At 38.7% G+C, this 18,863-nt stretch overlaps 1 long non-coding RNA gene and 1 pseudogene across 5 annotated transcripts in view; one reads left to right on the top strand and one right to left on the bottom strand.

Annotated features, from left to right (window-relative positions):
• Positions 1–2,426: 2,426 nt before the first annotated feature.
• LOC132508513 (centrosomal protein of 78 kDa-like) overlaps positions 2,427–18,863 on the top strand; it is a 384,029-nt pseudogene continuing 367,592 nt past the window's right edge.
• Positions 17,274–18,863, bottom strand: part of LOC132508536 (uncharacterized) — a 44,245-nt gene continuing 42,655 nt past the window's right edge. For all 5 annotated transcript variants that reach the window (XR_009536624.1, XR_009536626.1, XR_009536630.1 and 2 more), the window contains one exon: positions 17,274–17,544. This is a non-coding gene — a long non-coding RNA (uncharacterized LOC132508536). The remainder of the gene's footprint in view (positions 17,545–18,863) is intronic.

The raw sequence follows: 18,863 nt of genomic DNA on the forward strand, positions 1-18,863 counted from the left end.
TGGCAGAAGCTCCTGGGTGGTTTCGCAGCCCCTGGACTCAGTTCCTCTAAGTTCATCTGCCTACTGGGGTTGAGTGATCTTCTAACATGAAAAGATACGCCTAAAATAATGCTGCTAATGGCTTGCCCACACAGAGTTAGTGCATACTAGCCGCCCAGTCTGTGCTCTGCCCAGAGGCGTGTAGTCTGAACTGTGCTCTACCGAGCCTCCTGGGGCTCTTTGGCCCTGAGGAAGGGGAGCTTTTTGTGATCACTCCCTTTATCTAATTGGTCCTTCGGCAGCGGGGTGCCTTTCTCTAATCAGCGGAGGCACCCTTACTCAGCCAGTGGTAGCCCCGGGCCTCATCACCTGTGGGATACAAGCCATGCTCTCTCCCAGGCTTGATTCGACCGACATCTCTATTTTCTGTCCCTTCTCACACTTGGACCCCTGGCCTTTAGTCATCGCCACCTGCAGTATTTACAGTGACCAGCAGGAGTCAGGCTTGAGTGTCTTTGCACAGGTGCTCCCTCTGCAGTTAATGCACCTCCTCCTCCAACTCTGCATAGCCTCATCTTTCTTGATTGTACTTCAGGTTTATCATGAAGCCGTCGCTTAGACATAACTTTTTGCCTCCATAGGAACCTCTGTTCATAAAGGTTATGGTTCTTTATATCATGTGATTGAAATTTTGAGTTTATACATGTCCCTCCTTAATGAGGCTTTAAGGGCAGGAGTCGTTTCTAATCCTTAGCACAGAGCAGATGTGTTTTTTCTTTTTAGCTGCTTTTTAACGGTGATAAAATGTATGGTTTAAATCACTCATTTTACAATAATTTTGCTTTAGGTTTTGACAGAAATAAAGTTTCCAGAAGTTGTGTTCCTGCAATAAGAAATAAAGATGTGACCTTCCAGTTGTGTAAAGCTCTTAGATGCTGTGTAAGTGCGTCAGGTGCGCTAAGGAACCTGGAGCTAAGTGGGCTAGTTGTGAGAGAGAGAGACGTAACTATGTTAACAAAGGTGGTAAGCCTTCACTGTGTCCTGCCAACATTTGATAGTTGCTTTTGGGGCAAACTAAAGGGGTAAAATTTTAAACTGTTCCTCCCCATTAAAGGGACTGAATAAATCGGCCACTTTGGGGCACCAGTGTCTTGCGAATTGTCCAATTGGAGATGGTGGTTTAGAAAGTGAGTTTCAGTCTTGTTTAAGTCTCTTCCCATCAGACTGGTCTCGTGATTTCCTACACACCATGTTACTTCCTGTCTGCCTTTTCTTGGTGTTGTTCATGCCTGGATCACATGTACCATGGAAGTTTGTCATGCTGGATACTGTCAGAATTAATCTTACTTAAGTTTGTGTTAAGCCACAAACCACATGTTTTGTATATTTTCTGTTTTTTGTGTTTGTCTATATTTTTATGGTTTCTCTTCAAGAAATATTATGGGAAGGGAAATAGCAAGATGTAAAGAGCAAAAAAGTCATCATGATCTTTAAATTGTTAGAATATGTATCTGCAATCATAATTATAATGCACTGTGGTATGTGTTCAAATAGGAAATATATGTAACGTCCCGTAGGAGCAGCAAACTCAGTCGTGTTGGTGAGGGTGTGTCATGGAAGTAATCAAAGCAGGTGACTGTTGGTTGGGGTCCTGAAACATTAGTGTGTGTTCCCTGTGTCCAGTAGTGGTCTGGAGGGGTCAGGAAGCCTGCCTTTCAATTTGGGGGAACAGAGGGTTTGAGGTCCTCCCTCTTCTATTGCTCTAGTATACTGCATAGCAGCTAATAAAATACTGGGTTTATAGTTGACATTTAAATCGCTGATTGATCATCAAGATTGGCATGTATCATTGGAAATGAAAATCGGAAGAGTCTTATGCTCTTTAGGTTTTCTTTTTTTTCCTTTGTCTCAAAAGTATGTAGTACTTTACTGAGTGGTTGGGAAGAAAGTTTGCAGTATCCAGTGTATTCAGTTTTAGTACCTAAATAGAATTAAACTGTTGCTGTAAACTGGAATAACACTTGGTTACTGACAAGTTTTAGAATGCATCAGTTCATCAATTACCTGTTTGGGAAGATTGCAGTTAATGATTTTAAGAATGTGGCTATAGGGCTTCCCTTGTGGCGCAGTGGTTGAGAGTCCGCCTGCCAATGCAGGGGATGTGGGTTCGTGCCCCAGTCTGGGAAGATCCCACATGCCACGGAGCAGCTGGGCCCGTGAGCCATGGCTGCTGAGCCTGCGCGTCCGGAGCCTGTGCTCCGCAACGGGAGAGGCCCGTGTACCAAAGGAAAAAAAAAAAAAAAAAAGAATGTGGCTATAAACTTCCAATTGACTCAAGAAAAGCAAATAAATCAAGATTGACAAATGTATAGGCTCTTCATCTTATTGTGTGTGTGTGTTTTTATTTTCCTTTTAGTTATTTGTCAAGGTATAAAGAACTCTATCACTCTTAAGACAGTAAACTTCACGGGGTATAATCTGACATGGCAGGGAGCAGATCACATGGCCTAGATCTTAAAGGTGATTTTATGTTTAAACTTTCATGAAAACATGTGATTGAAGCAGATTAACATATTAATACAGATGGCAGTTAATTTTTGTCTTTTAATACATGTGAGTGCAGCTTCTGTTTTGTTGAAAGAATCTGACCAAATGGTAATGTGAATTGCTGTTGCATAAAGTATAGTGTTGAATCCCCAGTCTTTGCACTTGAGTTTAACAACTCTGTGGTTTTCTATCTTCTTCCTGAGACACTATCTCAGGTCCATCCTTGTCACACAGAGTGGTAAATTAGAGAACGATTAATATCACCATTTACAGAAGTGAGACTGAAATCTCAAGCATCCTGAACATAGGAACTGAAGGGGCCTCTCAGCAGTTCAGAGTTATTACCAAGCCAGTCGGCTGAATTCTGCTCAGTTTTCTCTGTAGCAGAGCCTTCCAGGTCCTTCTTTTGAGGTTATTTATTTTTATACACAATTCTGTGTGGTTACTGTACATAATACTAAATAGTTGTATTAACTGGGTTTAACTGGTGATGTATTTACATCAAGATCTAACTTCGTTTTGTTATCTTTTTAGGGGCTTGCCATTCATCAAAGCTCGTGATGTATGTAATCAGTTGCTGGTGTGTAGCTATCATATTTATGATATGTAGGGCTTGAATTGGGAGAGGTGGATGGTCATTCTTATTGCTTTTTAAACTGACAGAGCCTTACAAGAAGCATTTCCCTCTCTGAAATAAATCTGTGTAGAACTTGTCTGGTCGCTCTCCCAATGCAACTGTGTAGTTGTGTGGATTTGGCACACAACTGGCAGCCTTGTGGTTGTCTGTAAACAAGGAAACCTGTTCTCCAGTCCGCACATCAGCTGTTACCCAGTGAAATGAACTTGACTGCCATTTCTGACCCCTCACATGGAGCTGTCATACTCAAGAATGTTCATATGTTTTCAAGAAACGTTGTTTGAGGGCTATATGTACAAATTCCTGATCGAAAAGCCAATATAAAGCAACATCTCCCAAACCTCTGCTCTCTCACCAAGGCCACACACATTCCCTCGCTTCTGGCCTCATGGCAAGCTAATACTGTCAGTATCAGATTCTCCTTCCCAGTGGTTCTAGGAGACTGCATAGTTGCTCTGTGAAAGACACCACTGCTGAGGTTGAGAGAAGAGCATCTTGGGTGTCAGTGCTGCCCTTGCATGCCCAGAGAGAGAGGTGTGCACCTCGTTCTCCTGTTAGGGTTTTTCTATGCTGCAGGTTTGCTGCTTGTTGTCAAAATGATGTCCTAGTGACTTGTCTTCTGCATAGTTACATAATCCCAGCACACTTCTTTATGATCTGTAGAATTTTGTGGGGTTGTGGCCAAGTCAGGTTTTAAATGTTTGGAAATGTCCAATTGAACAACATTGCAGTGGCAGTGAAGCTTGACAGGAGAATTGTATTACTGTTACCCTAGTTTTGGCTTAAGGGTGATGAGAAGATGAAATTTTGATGGGTCAGTTTTAGTTATGTATGTGTATGTGATTTACTTTTTAAAATTCTAACATCTATTATACACAGCTTAGATATGTTGACTTTCTGATTATTCTTCTGATTGTTTATCAGTCCCTTTACTGATGTATTTTCCTCCAAAAAACTACATTTTCTTCCAGACTGTTTTTGTCTGATAGTGAAAAATAAATTTTTCATTTGCAGTCTAAAGTTGATCTGAGAAAAAATGGTTACCTTGGATCTTCCCTTGGCTTCTGTGAAAGAAACTTAATAAAATAATATGGGCAATTCCCATTACTAATCTTAACCATGTACAACAGAGGTCTGTACAGTAACATAGCAAAAATAAGTTACTGTACTTTTACTTAGTCATTGCCTGTTTTAGACTAAGGAGCAGTGAGAGACGTTTATAAATAATGATACCTCAGATCACTTTTGTTAAATGTCCTCTAATATTTGCATATTTGGTATCTGGCTTGTGTTGTCTTTTATACAATCTTGTTTTCTTTCTTTGCACTGTAGTTTAACAACTCTGTGGTTTCCTATCTTCTTCTTGTGACACTCAGGTTCATCAGAATTTCCTGTGACTGTGACAGTAGAGAGTCCTTCCTCCTCAGAAATTGAAGAGGTCGATGATTCCTCAGAAAGTGTTTAGGAAGAGCCAGAGAAAATTTGTTTGAAACAAGAAGCATTGCCGGTACAAAGGTATCACTTTAAAGCTATAGAGAAGATTATTTTTCAAACGGAAGGCTAATTGCAACACGGCACAGCTTGTGTGAGGGTTCTGTTTTCTCCTCCCATCTGCATTGTATCCCCTTGAATGGTTAAGCTTAGACCAAGGTGAATGGTGGACATTTGAACTCTAAGAAATAAAAATCAAAACATGTCGTTAGCAATATATTTTCCTTTCCTTAGAACCTTAGTATATTAGATTTAGGGAGAACCTTAGTGATCATACGATAAAGAAATTGAGTTCTGAATGAATATAGTCAGCTGATTCAGTGCTCTTGTTTTACAGATGAGAAAATTGACAGTTCTAGTTGAACTCTCTTTTTACAAGAGGAAAATATGGCCTCATTTTAAATAAAAGTAAAGTTGAAAAAAGTTTTGATGTTGATATTCTCCTTTCCTAAACTAAAAAAATATCAAGAAGCTACATTCCATTACCAAACAAACCTGACCTCTAATGTCATTCCATACTATTGTTTGTATGGACAGAAAAGAAAAATGGATTTTCATAAGAAATTTTTGCACCTGAAAAATAATACATTTATTTTATTTCAACTTTAATGAAGAGCTGAACATTTCTAGTAAATAAAGGAACACCATTTGGGGGGGACCTTGTCTTTGTGCTACAAAGTCCCATGTTTAATTTTTTAAAATTATTTAATATGATTTTCTTTTCGTATGGAACTTGTCCGGTTTCAGAACTAATTATCCCATTATTGTAGGACTATGGGAATTAACTCTTTGATTTTCAAAAGAGAAAGTTAGATTTTATTTTTTTAATTAAAATTAATGATAATATAGAGAAATTTTAAGAAAAAAACTTAGAAAATTATGAAATGTTAGAGTAGGAGAAATTTATAGTTCATGTAGAGTTACCCTCTTTCATTTTATAAATGAGCACCTACAATTTGTAGCACGTAAGTGGTTTATTAGTAAATGGCAGAGTACGACAAGACCCTAGAGCATCTAACCCGCATTCCTTGTCATTTTAGATGTGTTGTATTCATTTCCTTCACGAGTAGACCAGGAGATTGTATTTCTAATAGCAATGATAGACACTGGGGAAGACCAAGAAGTTTACACACTGGGACCACAGAATAGCAGATTCAGAATGCACTGAGAACCCTTTCAGCTCTTCTCCGTTTTGACAAGACACTACAAGGATGGTATCAAAGTGTTTAATTATATAAGCCCACAACAATCAAGAGATTTCAACATAGTTTTGAAAGACAGAAGACAAGTGGAAGAGTGTGAAACCGAAGCAGTAGAACAGAGGAAAAGCATCATCTAGAATATGCACAGGGACCACCTGCAACTGAGGAGGATTCTGACCCCACCTGCAGAAGTAGCCCCATGCTCAGATGCGCATGTAGGAGAGAGGGTGGAGTTAGTTAAAAGTGTGACTGAAATAGGGGAGCTCATTGAAGGGTTGTGTTTGGAGGAGTGGACTCCCAGCCCTGCCCTCACGCTCCTGAAATGAGATGCTTTCATTTTGAAAACAGTGAAACTGGCGAGAACTAGGGCAGCTAGTGTGAGTTTTTACACCCTAGAAAATTGTGTTTGGGGGGGATCCTATTACAGTTACTCCCCGCTTTTTCCTGCATAAGAAACCAATCAATCGTTGACTTCAGGGAGCTTTCTGCACTCACTCTTAAATAGAAAATAACTGTCATTTGCCTGATAGTTGAGTAAAGCTTCCAACATGAGAGGGGGAAAAAGAGTGAAAACATATCCTAGTAGGACCAGGGACAATTTAGGGAACAAAATAATTTAAGAAAAAACCCTAATTAGTATCCTGAGAGAGGTTTAAAAAGAGCTAGCAACTATAAAATAAGATTAGGGTGTTAATTAAAAAGAGAATGGTCAGAAAGCAAGAGAGGTCTCTTGGAAATGAAAATATGGTTGCTGAAATAAATTCAGTAGGAATCTAAAAAATTTCTCATTATATAAAAAAGAAAGACACAATGGAAAATGTAATAGCAATAAGTTAGAGAGGCTGCATCTGGGAGATGCAACATGTTACTATTAGAAACTCCAGACCCAGAAAAAAAATGGAGGAAAGCTGTCAAAGGGCAACAAAATTCCCCACAGCTGAAAGTAGACATCAGGCCTCAGATTGAAAATAGTTACTCATGTTTTGAGCGAGATGAACAAGAATAGACTCACACCTAGGCACCCTTCATTGTGAAACTTTAAAATACTGAAAAAATAAATTAACATAGAATAAAATACTGACAGGATACATCCATTCCAGAGAGAAAAATACTGGTCACCTAAAAAAAAAAAGTTAAAATCTGACTTTATCATACTTGTCCTCAGCACCATAGATCCTGGAAAGAATTAGAAAGATACCTCCAAAGTTTCTCAGACACATAATTTTCACCCTAGGGGTTTGTATCCAGCCAAACTATCAGTCATAAGTGGAGGCTGAAGAAGATATTTTGTACACAAAGAAATTTGAAAAATTGACCTCCTGTGCTACATCTTAAGCTATTTATAGAAATAATCCAGCAAAATGAGGCAATAAACCAAGAAGGAAGGTAATAAGTGATTCAGTGCAGAGAGCAACTAGTCTAGATTGGAGAGGCTTCTATTGATTGTGTGATTGAGAGCTTAGAAACACCTTGAGGCATATTGTACTTACTAGGTATTAGGCACTGTTGGAAGGGAGGAGGGAGAGGAAGAGGAGAAGGAACTTGAACTCCAGAGGACAAAAGGCTATACTGACATAAACATGAAGCAAACTAAGCTATGGTTGATTTTTAACGTACTATTGGTGAGGAAGAGAAGAATCCACTTAAACTTGACACTATAGATGTCCCCCTTTTCAGTGACACACAGGGGTAATGACCACCTATCTAATTTGTTGTCCAAACCAGAACTTGTCCAAACTCCTTACACTTCAATAGTGTAAGGAGGCGCTCTAATATTGTAACATCAGGACAACAGGTATAAACTGGAACAGCCCAAGGCGGCTTGGGGTATGTGGTCACCCTGCACAAGGGCAGTGACACTGACACAGTATGGAACGAGGTGTAGTCTATACACAGAGACAGTACATCTGCAGTGGGCAATATTAATTTCATTGTAATAATAGCAATACTGTCTTGGCTTGCAGCTTTTATTGTCAACTTGCATGTAATAACAAATAACTAACCTAAACTATACTTAGTATGTATTTGCATTAACTTGGTATGTACTGAAATGTACTAGTATGTACTTAGTATATATTAGGCTCTAAGTGTTTTTGCATATATTAACTCATTTAATCCACTGTATAGCCTTATGATGTTGATGCTAATATCATTCCCACTTTTGTGAAAAGGAAGCTAAGACAGGGTAGGAACTTGCCCAGGCTGTACCTAAATTAGGGTTGGATCGAGGCTTTGAGTTTAGGTTCTCTGCCTGTTGTCTTAAACCTTACTGCCTACTGACTCTCAAATAACAGAAGACTTAACTGCACATAGAACAGAATATAAATTTCAACTTTGACAATGTAAAAGCTAGGTTTGGAAGGTAGACAGGAGGTAGAAAAAAGGGAAGATGGTATGAATGTCCTCATTTTACAAAGCGTGACGTTGAGAGAGTTTATAGTTGATCAACAATGTAGGTGTTTAAGTATATCACTACAAGTCAAAGAGATCATGAACAGTGGAATAACTAATGATGACATAACTTTACTGAGCAGTGTGGACATAGGAAGAGTGTAGAGGAACTAAACCCTTACTTAGTAAAATAGAAAGTGAACAGATAATGCCACCAATTTAGTCAGAAAATGGTCATGTAAGAGTATTACTTGGAAATGGAGAAGAATTCAAAATAACAACAGCTGGACCTCCCTGGTGTCGCAGTGGTTAATAATCTGCCTTCCAAGGCAGGGGACACGGGTTCGAGCCCTGGTCCGGGAAGATCCCACAGGCCGCAGAGCAACGAAGCCTGTGTGCCACAACTACGGAGCCTGCGCTCTAGAGCCTGTGAGACAGAACTACTGAGCCCACGTGCCACAACTACTGAAGCCCGCCCGCCTAGATCCTGTGCTTCACGACAAGAGAAGCCACTGCAATGAAAAGTAGCCCCCGCTCACCGCAACTAGGGAAAGCCAGCACGCAGCAACGAAGACCCAACTCAGCCAAAAAAAAAATAATAATAATAAAATAACAATAGTTGACGTAAACCTCATAAAAAAGGAAATCCAAACAGCCAGTAAACACAGAAAAGTGTACGACTTCATTAAATAATAAGAGAAAAGTGAGTCAAAACCAATGAAACTACATGCCAATCAGTTTGACAAATACATAAATAAAGTGTGGTACTATCAGGTATTGTAGACCTGGAGTACTATGGGACTCCTCTACCCTGCTTACACTGGAGTATAAATCAACACAACTACTTTGGAAAGCATTTAGCACTCTCCATTAACTGAAGGTATATAAATAGCCTGTGAGCCAGCAGCCCTCACCCCCGCCCTGTGTAAATGCACCAGAATAACCGGTACAGCAGGATTCCTGTCCATGATTTGCATTAGCACAAACTGAAAACAAACCAAATGTCCATTAAGAGTCAAAAATTTAATAAATTATGTGTATTCGTACAGTGGGAAAACTATCAAGCAATAAAATTGAATGAACTAGAGCTACAGGCTGCAATGTGGATGAATTTTTTAAACCAATGTTGAGTGAAAGAAATAAGATAGAAAAGATTTCATATACTATGATCATCTACATAAAGTTAGATGTTGACAAAACTAAACTCTTTTGTTAGGGATGCATGCAGGTTAAAGGAAAGGATTGTTAAGAAATGAGGATGGTGTTTAACTGGGAAGAGAGAAGGAGATTGTGATGGGAAAAGGATATGGGGGGGGTTTGAGATGCTGACAAGTATCAATACTTTCAGATTCGAGTAGTGTTTATGTAAGTATTCTCTTTTTATTTGTCACATTGACAGTTTTGTTCTGTGCACTTCTCAGTACGCATATCTTATTTTATAATTAAAAACCTGAGTAAAGAATTGGTCGCTTCTTGAGTGCTGGATGTGGGAGTGGGATGAGACTATTTCATTTTAAGCCCTTCACTACTGTTTGCGTTCACATGTTATTCATTCAGCGTTAATTGAACATATGCTGTGTACCAAGCACTCTTCTAATTTTATATGTGTTTTAACTCATGTAATCCTCACAAGAGCTCTGTGATATGGGAGCTTATCTCCATTTTATAGATAAGGAAGTTGAGACCTAGAGTTATAGAACTTGTCCAAGGTTATATAGCTAATGGGTAGTGCCAGGCCCATTTGCCTCAGAGAATCTGAATTTTTACAATATAATCTAAAAGAGAAATTTAATTGCTAATTATAAGAAAAAAAATTGCACATTAAAGAAGATGACAAGTTTTCATCTATCCAGTTAGAGAAAAACACACAGTCTGTCTTTCACACACGTACATCTTGTATTGGCAGGGATTTTCCTTATTAAGCAATTATTTATTGACCGTCTAGTTGTGCTAGGCACAGGTGCTGGGGATAAACACTTAATAAAATACACCCCCTATCTTCAAATAACTTGCACTCTACGTGAGGAAATAAGCCAACAGTAGTAGAGGTTATATACCAAGTGATACATCGCTGATGGCAGTATAAAATCTCAAATCTTTTGAAAAGAAGTTTGGAGATAGCTACCTCAGAGCCTTAAAAATGTTCATTTGCTTTGATCTCAAACTCATTTTTATGGATTTATTGTAAGAACGTATTCTCAATATGGAAAAAAGCTTTCATGCATAAAAACGGTTATTGTCTGATAATATTGAAAAGTTGGAAAGAATTTAAATGTGTAAAATGGTTAACCAGTAAACCCACTCAGTGGAATATTTTGTAGCCCACACAAAAAAAATCAAGGTTATGAATCTCCTGATTATATGAGAAATGATTGATTTCAATGTTAAATGGAGAAAAGTTGAACATAAAATTTGATATCCAATATGATGGGAGCTTTGTCCCAGAAAAATCACCCTAGCCGGTGTACAGAAGGGAGGAAGGAGAGCAGACGACAGGAAGGAAAATTATTCCAAAGCCTTATCATTAGTCTTACTTAAGTAATAGAATATCAAGCAATTTTACTTTCTAACTTTTTCATTCCATATTTCCATGTAAGGGACATGAATTATGAATACTTTGTAGGAGGACAGTACACTTTTTCACAAAAATTTAACACTGTGTTCTAATTCCCTCCATTAGAGGGAGAAACTGTTGCATGTAATTGCACTTTGATGTGCTATTTAGAACCAGTCAGGAATTTTAGTCTACTTTTCTCTGACTGTGGTGAGGGTTTTTTGTTTGTTTGCTTATTTGTTTAGGATTTCTTTGAAATCAGTTTTAGAAGATTGATTAAACCATCATATTAAAAGTAGAGGAATTTTGCAATTTTTTTTCCTTTTTCCCCATTGAAAACTTGACTGGCTTTAGTAATGAAACATTAAAGAATTTGAAGTTCTTAGACTCTCAATTTTTTAAACATGTTCTGAATATAAAAATATATGTTCATTGAGCAAATGTTTGTAAACAATGAACAGCTTCTTGAAGGAAATAGAAGCCACCTCTGCATGTACACACACCTAATCTGCTCTTTTGTCTTAAAAAAGTATCAAAAATATTTTGCCATGTCACTAAATACTCTTCTATATCAGAGAATTTGATTAAGCTTATGCATCATCTCCCAGGAAAAACGCACAGATATATTATGAATGTAGAACTCCTGAAGCCCATTCATTAACTCTGGTTGAGACCTCTTGTCATTCTTTTCTTAGTGGCTTCATAGCACATTCCTTCAGACGGTGAGCTGTTTTTCTTTAAGCCAGTCCCAATTTGGAGGCTCTTAGCTTTCTTCTAGGGTTTGGTTATAAACAATCTTATGATATCATGTTGGTAGATAAATCTTTGCCCACATCTTTGATTTCCTTAGGGTAAACTCCTGATGTAGGATTGTTGTTAGGTACCAAGAGCTACTCTCCAGAAAGTGATACCAATTCCTCTCCCAATGATGGCATATAATAGAGTTCCTCATTCTTTAAGTGATTGTTCAAAGCAGTTAAAAGGTATAAATATACCGTACTGTTTTCATAAGTATAGGAATTCTGGTTGTTTATCGCTGCATAAGAAACCACCCCGAAACAGTGGCCTAAAACAATGACTAGTCATTTATTTTGTTCACGAACCTGGAGGTTGAGTAGGATATTGATTCTTTTACTACACTCTTACTGACTGAAAACAATACCTATTTGACTAGCTCACAGTTCTGCAGGTCAGAAGTCCAGGCACAGCGTGACTGGGTTTCCTGCTCAGATACACACGGAAACATGTGGGTTCCCTCCTGAGAGTGTTAAAGCACGTGAAATTTAAGTGTAAGACATTGAGCCCCAAACGTTGGATGTTCACCATAGTTTGTGTGGGTCACAGAGCTGAAATCAAGATGTCAGTCAGGCTGTGTTAGCATCCAGAGGCTCTGGGAAAGAATGCCTCCAGGCTTCTTCGGCTTGTTGGCATAATTCAGATTCTGCAGTTGCAGGACAGAGGTCCCCATTTCCTTGCTGGCTGTCAGTCGGGGGACAGTCTCAGCTCCTAGAGGCCTCTCGCTTGCCTTCCCTGCTGCAGCATTTGACTTCTTCAGAGCCAGCAATGGAGAGTCTCCCTCTTGTCCCTTTTGTACTTCAATTCAGGAAGAGTTCAGGTCCTTTTCATGGGGTGCCTGAGTAGGCCATATCCACCTAGAATAATCTCCCTATCTTAAAAAAATCAACTGATTTTGAACCTTAATTCCGTCTGCAAAATCCCTTCACTGCAGCACCTAGATTTAGAGGTTGATTGGATAAGTGGAAGGTTTGTGTACTTCAGTAAGTAGGAGTCTTAGGGGCTCTGTTAGAATTCTGCCTATTGCAAGCAGTGTCCCCACTTCACGGACCGAAGTGTCTTATTTCCTGAAACTCCTAAGGGAGTTTATCAGTGTTCATTTTATTTCAGTGACCTTGGTGAATGGGAAGACTACCACCTCCGTGAGCAGGAATGGCACCCAGCGTCCTGAGTCCACAGTGTGGCTCTGCTACTTAGTGGTGTGACCTTGGCTGTGCTGCTCTACTTACTCTACTTCTCTGCCTCTGTTTCCCTCATCTGTAAAATAACATAGAGTTAGTGATTGTTCTTTCCTCGTACGGTTTTTTTTTTTTAAATAAATTAATTTTATTTATCTATTTTTGGCTGCGCTGGGTGTTTGATACTGCTCTCGGGCTTTCTCTACTTGCGTCGAGTGGGGGCTACTCTTCGTAGTGGTGTGCGGGCTTCTCATCGCGGTGGTTTCTCTTGTTGCGGAGCACGGGCTCTAGGTGCGCAGGCTTCAGTAGTTGTGGCACGCGGGCTCAGTAGTTGTGACTCGGGGGCTCTAGAGCGTAGGTTCAGTAGTCGTGGCACACGGGCTTAGTTGTTCCGAGGCACGTGGGATCTCTCCGGACCAGGGCTCGAACCCGTGTCCCCTGCACTGGCAGGCATTCTTAACCACTGCTCCATCAGGGAAGCCCCCTCTTAGGGTTTTGATAATTAGATTTAATGCCCAGGGAACTCCAGGAACAGTGCTTGACTGTAAATTGCTTTAAAAGTGATTACTTTTGGAGCTTCCCTGGTGGTGCAGTGGTTGACAGTCCGCCTGCCTGCCGATGCAGGGGACACGGGTTCATGCCCGATCTGGGGAAGATCCCACTTGCCGTGGAGTGGCTGGGCCCGTCAGCCATGGCCGCTGAGCCTGCGCGTCCGGAGCCTGTGCTCCGCAACGGGAGAGGCCACAACAGTGAGAGGCCCGTGTACCGCAATAAAAAAAAAAAAAGTGATTACTTTTTAAAAAAATTCTTTTGAATCTGCAGTTAATGCAATTCAGGTGTGTTAAGCATGTTCATTAATAGGACTTCCTACTATAAAGAGACCCACAAATAAAAATAGAACTTTTCTTTCTTGTTCTTAACTATTTATTTCTGACTTGCTATGTTATACGCATATATGCCTTTTATGATGGGCTGCCACAAATTTATGTTGGAAAAAGTGGAATTTAAATAAATCTTTACTATGTTAATTTGATAGATTTTGATAATTCATTTCACTAGCATGGTATGATATTACCAGTAGCAGACTAAAATGTGAGTTCACTTCTGGCTCTGCCCCTAAATCCTGTTGAGTCCTATAGCTGGAAAGGCTTTTGGATATTATACTACGAATTAGTTATAACATTTACTCTGTTTGTTTAGGAAAAACTGGAGGAGTGCCTAAAGCAGTTAAAGGAGGAAAGACTAATAAGACTTAAGGCTGATAAATGAGTCAATGAAGTAAACAATTTCTTATACTTTTGGGAGTGTTTTGGTTTTATTTCGATTTGATTTTAATCCATATACACATAGTTTGTAAACTTTAAAACTGTAATATGTTGCAAATTGGTTGTATCATATGGACTTTTGCATTTACTGGTATTTAGTGATCATATGATCTATATTCCAGAAAGCATGTTTTTAAAAATGTGAAAATCTCGTTTTGTGTGTGTGTGTGCGCGCGTGCGCACGTGTGCTTTTATATGACATTAGCTTATTTCCTGTTCATGATTCTTTGATTCAAGAAGGCACTTTTTGTGCATATACTATATATACAGTAGCATAAAAGACATAATGAGACTCTCCTGGCAATGAATTAGGAAAGTGAATCATTTAAATAAATTTAAGATATTGGAAAACTTCTAAGAATGTAATGAAAGATAAAATTATATACTATAAGAATTACATCAGGTAATGTGCATGAAAGCAGGGCATAATCTAAAAAGTTCTATCTAAATATACTTTATCAGAGGTTGAGCGTAGGGAGGAATTTTTCAAAGTGCATCCACTGGATTGGCGGACACTCATTCAATAAATTGTGAGCACCTGCTTATATAAGGCAAAAGGGGCATCATGAACATAACAGCCTTTCTGAGAAGTACTGGAGTTGAGCTTATAGGGGGCTTTAAGTGCATAGGTGATGAGCGGAAGGGGAAGAGTGCACGGGAGTGAACATTTTGAAGGAGCCAAAGAAAACATTGGTGATCGTACATTTAATAAATTGGGTTTGGTATGATTTAGGACTTCTAAACGTAAGCATTAGATATTTTGCTCGCTAAAGTTAATTCTTAACATCCATCAGAGTTGTAATATGTTTTGTTCAGGTCAGATTCTATAATTTACTTTCTAATTTAAGGGAAACTTAAAGCAGGTAATTTTCTAATGTGGAATGAGGCTCCATTATGAATTGAACCAGTTAGAAATGTGATCTTTTGTGAAAGATCGTTAATAAAACGATAACTTTGGTTTATTTATATACCACCTAAGCGTTATATAGGAAACTTTGTTGGGTGCCTGGGGGTTTTGGTTATTATGTGATATGGTCTCTGTCTTTACTGGTGGAGAGTTAGCTTAATTACAGATTAATTACATTTTGAGTGTTTTAGTTTTGTTCCTTGAAACTAGGCAAGACTACTTTTGATGACAATGAGAAAAAATCATGTCAGACATTTTCCGTCTTCTTTTATAGCTGGAACATGAAAATGCCCAGTTAAGAAATATAAATTTCTCTTTGTCTGAAGCCCTTCATGTCGACTCATTGACAAGCATGATCCTGGATGATGAAGGTGTTTTGGGCAGCATTGAGAATTCTTTTCAGAAGAATTCTTTTCAGAAGAATTTCTTGGATCTCCTTAAATATGCTGTGTTAGTTCATTTCTCTTCATGGCGTTCTTCTCTTTCCAACTATAATGGTAGTTTGCTGAGGAACTGGAGCAATTTTCATCACTTACGTGGCCTTATTTAGCCAAATTTAGTGTAATTATAGGTAATATAGTTGACGTTTTAAAAGGAGGAATTAAATTTTTTAAGAAATGCAAATAGGGGAGCCTGCTTTGGTAGAGTGGGGAGCCTATTATAAAAGAGTAACCTGTAGACAGAGTAATTAGTAGGTACAGTTTTTTGTACAGACTAAATTGAAGGCAGTTTTCATTGAAAATATTCGGGAATGGATAAGAATTTTCCTATCTTTCATTTACTTTGCTTGTTTGATAAGTTTGAATTAAAGTTATTTTTGTCTTAGACATAAAAATTATTATTAATCTGCAGGGAAGATATAGGTCAGTGGTTCTCAACCGTGAGCAATTTTGCTGAAAGAGGGGAGTGGAGATTGATAGTTGATGGAGTGGTGTTTTGTCAGTGAATGAGTTGGTGTTGGGAAGGAAGGAACAAACACATTCTTGGAAACTGGAGGAAAGGTGGTAAAGAAGTGTGGGAATGGAGGTGTGACTGGCAGTGGACGGGGTGCATGGTACATGTTGAAGCTGCTAGTGAGACAGTGGGATGTCTCCTAGAGGATGAATCTGGAAAGGGCTGAGAATTTGGGGGAGAGAGAGGCTTGTAGTCTGGAGTAGGATGTTGGCTTTTAAGATTTTAGAAATATTTCATGATTGTAGGTCTGGGGAAATCTAAACTGCTCTTCTGTGATTATAATAACCTTTGTCTTTTCTCTTTCCTCCTCTGGTCCAGGCTTGGGCAGCTGGCCACAATGGCTGGTATAGATCAGTCAGATTTTCATTTACTAGGTCGTCCCCAGATGAATTCTACTGTTAGTAGCCCACCTAAAGAAGAAAAGAAGGCACTTGAAGAAGAAAAATCAGAATCAAAGCAGAGTGCCCCAGGACCAACGCAAAATCTCCAAGTAAGTGGAGAGGACAGCACTTAAGGATTCTAAGAGTGATTAGCAAAAAGGAAATGACCAAGTCAGAGAGAAAATAATAATGGTCAGTCTCTAATAGTTCACATGCTCGGGAGCTAGAAGACTCTGGAGTCCTCTCCAAATCTGAGATTAGTAAATGTGGACCCGTTTCATGATACTGTATTGTTGTACATAAGAAAACTGGAAGTTCTTTAGAAAATGTATGAGTTAAAGCAAACTCTCCTTAATGAAGAAAGAAAACATTACAGAAAATATCCCAAATTTTAAATTGTATAAATGTCTGTTCTATTCATATTTTATCTAGGTTTCTATTTGTATGCAGTCAGCTTAACAATGAAGGAACACTAATGGAGGTACACGTACTGATACAATTTTTAAAGTAAGTAATCTTGACATAGCTGATACGTAAGATATTACAGTGACTCACCTGGTCATGGGAATGGGAGGGGAAACCTGTCAGCTTTTCCTCCAGCCTCACTTGGAGCCCCCTTCGCCCAGCTCAGCCAATCTCAGGCTGGTCTTGGGAACTGACAGTCTGGTCACAAACTATATTATATACTGTTTACATGTGCCTGGAGGATAGCAAAGAAATTAATTTTCTTACAGAGTAGGGTTTTATTTTTAGTGAGGGAAAGGAAATGGGTAATAACTACCCCAGTCACCAAAGTCTGAAAATGTAGCGGACATAGCCTTGGATATAGCTAGGTTAAGCTGAGAATCACTTGGCAGGATATAGAGAAAAACTGGCTCTGAAATCTTCTGAATAATCAATTGACTGTGTTAATAATAAGATCACAGAGTAACATTGAAGTTTTGAACTCTACTTTTTAATGGTTGGCTTTGTTCATCACCGAATTTTTGTCTTGTCTTTTGTTTTTCCCTCCAGTTTCAGAAAATTACAGGTGATGCTGGGATTCCTTTGCCTGTCGACTCCTTCCATGTCCCAGTCTCTACTCAGGAGGCCTTAGAAACTTCCAAAGACAACCTGGGGGTCGCAGTCACAGAGCAGCGGCAGGAGTCTTTTGAAGATTTCATTGCTAGAACATATTCTCCTTCAGCAGACGTCATTTCTGGAACTGGAAGTCAAAGAAAAGAAGAGGAATTACTTAGAAATAGCAGGTCTTCTTCAGAGAAAATGACCAGAGCATAATATACCAAAAACTACTCTGCTAAGAAACAACCTGGGAAGGACCTGCATTCTTGCTCTGACTCACCTGTAAAGCAGAAAAGCAAAGGAATTGGGCAAAATAATTCTTTGCTTAATGAACCAATTAGAAGTGAGTCTTCGAAAAAACACATTTCTGTTAAGAAAGAGAGTACAATAGTGACTGTTTCTTCAAAGACAACTAAAAGTAAACTCAGTCTACTAGAACATTCTGAAAGTGATACTCTTGGATCTGATTGTGAATTTCCAGAAAGCATCCATATTCCATCACGCCTAACATAGGTCTAAATCTTTTAAAATCTTTTAAAATTATGTTTTTGCCTTCAAATTTTAATAAATTACTTATGTTTTTATTATAGCATATGGTGTTTTAAAATACTTGACTGGAAGCCATTAGAGAAAGATTTGTCTATACTTTTTTATTATAATGGAAGTTTTGGTGTATTTTTCCTTGTGACAGTTTGCACCATTCATTCAGCTAGTGTTTACTGAGGGCTTCATATGTACAGTCCTTTTCTGGGTGCTATTGCTTTCAGCAGTGAACAAAATAAAGCTTTTACTCTCCTGGAACTAACACTCTGTGGTGGGAGAAAACATAAACAACAAAACAGGGTAAGGGGTAAAAAGAGATGGGAATAATAAATGGAATAGTTTTACTATTTGGTTAACTGTCAAACTATTATAAATCGTATGGCCAGAAGCCATTGACATATTTTAATTCACAATAACCAGAGAGCATCAAACAATTTACCAAGGCACTTAACCGTGTTTATGGATTACAGCAACACTATGAGGTAGGGAACTATTACCATCCCCACTTATAGATGAGGAGTCTGAGGAGACATTTTGTGAGTTGCCCAGAATTACACAGCTGTAAGTAAGTGGGAAGCTGGGATGTGACCAGAACCCATGCTCTTTTTTTTTATGTATGGACTTTATTATGTTTCATTTGTTTCTGATTTATGTGATTTTTTTAAAGATTTTTTTTGATGTCGACTATTTTTAAAGTCTTTATGGAATTTGTTACAGTATTGCTTCTGTTTTATGTTTTGGTTTTTTGGCCACAAGGCATGTGGGATCTTAGCTCCCCAACCAGGGATCGAACCCTCACCCCCTCCATTGGAAGGCAAAGTCTTAACCACCGGACCACTAGGGAAGTCCCCCTTCTGTGGTGATTTTTATGGCAGTTTTTTAAAATTTTATTTTTTATTGACGTATAGTAGAATTACA

This window comes from Lagenorhynchus albirostris, chromosome 2 (assembly GCF_949774975.1).
Source record: "Lagenorhynchus albirostris chromosome 2, mLagAlb1.1, whole genome shotgun sequence".
Lineage (NCBI taxonomy): Eukaryota > Metazoa > Chordata > Mammalia > Artiodactyla > Delphinidae > Lagenorhynchus > Lagenorhynchus albirostris.